Here is a 2500-nt window from a genome sequence, read left to right as displayed (position 1 = left end):
CCAATCACAGCCGCTCTGGAGGTCACGTGCACAGGTGAGCATGACATGGGGAGGTTATGAATGTCACAGGTGAGCGTGACATGGGGAGGTTATGAATGTCACAGGTGAGCGTGACATGGGGAGGTTATGAATGTCACAGGTGAGCGTGTCATGGGGAGGTTATGAATGTCACAGGTGAGCGTGTCATGGGGAGGTTATGAATGTCACAGGTGAGCGTGTCATGGGGAGGTTATGAATGTCACAGGTGAGCGTGTCATGGGGAGGTTATGAATGTCACAGGTGAGCGTGACATGGGGAGGTTATGAATGTCACAGGTGAGCGTGACATGGGGAGGTTATGAATGTCACAGGTGAGCGTGACATGGGGAGGTTATGATATGTCACAGGTGAGCGTGACATGGGGAGGTTATGAATGGTCATGTAGAAATGACTTGTCGTCGGTCTGTGGACAGATGTGTTGAAGCCTGGAGTTCGGCCATCTTGGATTACGGTCGGCGCCATCTTTCTTTTTTTGCAACCGATGACAGGAAGTGACGCAGACAAGGAAAGATATTGTGTGTAAAAAACGTAGAATATGTTGTAAAATATCTCGAAAGAAAAAAGTTATTGTAAGAAACCCTGGTATTTTAGGTTGAATAAATGTCATGAAAAAGTCTTATTATATTATTTAAAAATATATATCTTTATAAAAAGTAATAGTATAGTACATCAACATGTATATATATATATTATTACAATACTTTAAAAATATAAATTGTATAGTGTGTCCAAAATAATGAAAACATTTTTTTATTTATTTATTTTTTAAAAGGTCACCATAATGTACATGTCATAGAAGTATTGAACACAGGTCAAAGGTCACTGTGACATCACACAGGAAGGAGGACTGATGACATCATGAAGTCTATAAACACGGTTTATGATTCATGAAGAATTATATCGTCGGTCGCTTGAAGGACGATTAAGATTTACCGGACTGAATTATATTTTTGATCCTCCAAGCGGAGAGGGAGGTGGAGGTCATCTTTGCTCACACACACACACACACACACACACACACACACACACACACAGCGAGGTGAGCCTCCACTGCTTTCAAATCCCTAAAATGCTGCATAAATGAGAAATGAAGGATTATTTCTGTAAATCTGCTGCCTCCATGTGCTTGTCTAACACACACTCACACACACACACACACACACACACACACTCACACACACACACACTGCAGTAAGGAGATTATTCCATCAGAAGTGTGTGTGGTTTCAGAGCTACACTCTAAAGAGGAAAATCATCTTATAGTTTTCACTGCAGCATCCAACTGTTTCCAGTTGTGTACAAAGTACACAAAGTACATGTTGTACTTGTTACTGTACTACACCTCAGAGGTACATGTTGTACTTGTTACTGTACTACATCTCAGAGGTACATGTTGTACTTGTTACTGTACTACACCTCAGAGGTACATGTTGTACTTGTTACTGTACTACACCTCAGAGGTACATGTTGTACTTGTTACTGTACTACACCTCAGAGGTACATGTTGTACTTGTTACTGTACTACATGTTGTACTTGTTACTGTACTACACCTCAGAGGTACATGTTGTACTTGTTACTGTACTACACCTCAGAGGTACATGTTGTACTTGTTACTGTACTACACCTCAGAGGTACATGTTGTACTTGTTACTGTACTACACCTCAGAGGTACATGTGGTACTTGTTACTGTACTACACCTCAGAGGTACATGTGGTACTTGTTACTGTACTACATGTTGTACTTGTTAATGTACATCTTTAGTTACTTTTTTAAATATAGCTGCAGTCATATGAAATACATGTACAAGAATAAAGCCATTCCAAAACGTATGTGATATATACATACGTGTGTATATATATATACGTATGTATATGTATGTATAAATATATATATATATATTTATATTATATATATACATATATATGTATATAATATACATATATATATATATAATAAATATATATATACACACATATAAATATGTATTTATGTGATATATACATAAGTATTTATATATATATACATATGTATATATTCATGTGTATATATATAAATATATATAAATTAGATATATAAATATATATATTTATATATAGATATATATTTATATATATACATATGTATGTATTTATATATAAATAATATATATATATACAGACACATTTAAATGTGTTTTTATATATATAAATATGTATTCCAACCATCCAGTTAGTCGATGGAGCTTCGCTGTGAGGAGTAAAAGTACATGTTTAAAAACATAAATCCTTTATTAAAACACATGCTGCTACAGTTGTTGATACAAACAGCTGAACCACCGATACTGTAACAGGAGGAGCGTCACCATCATCATATCATCACGTCCACAGGAATACAAAACCACAGCACGTCCTCACGCGCTGTATACACACTGACGTGTGTGTGTGTGTGGTTCGACACACACACACACACACACACACACAC

Source organism: Cyclopterus lumpus, chromosome 24, assembly GCF_009769545.1.
Source record: "Cyclopterus lumpus isolate fCycLum1 chromosome 24, fCycLum1.pri, whole genome shotgun sequence".
In the NCBI taxonomy this organism is placed as follows: Eukaryota; Metazoa; Chordata; class Actinopteri; order Perciformes; family Cyclopteridae; genus Cyclopterus; species Cyclopterus lumpus.
The sequence above is the reverse complement of the archived record's forward strand: the minus strand, read 5'-3'. Positions refer to the sequence as shown.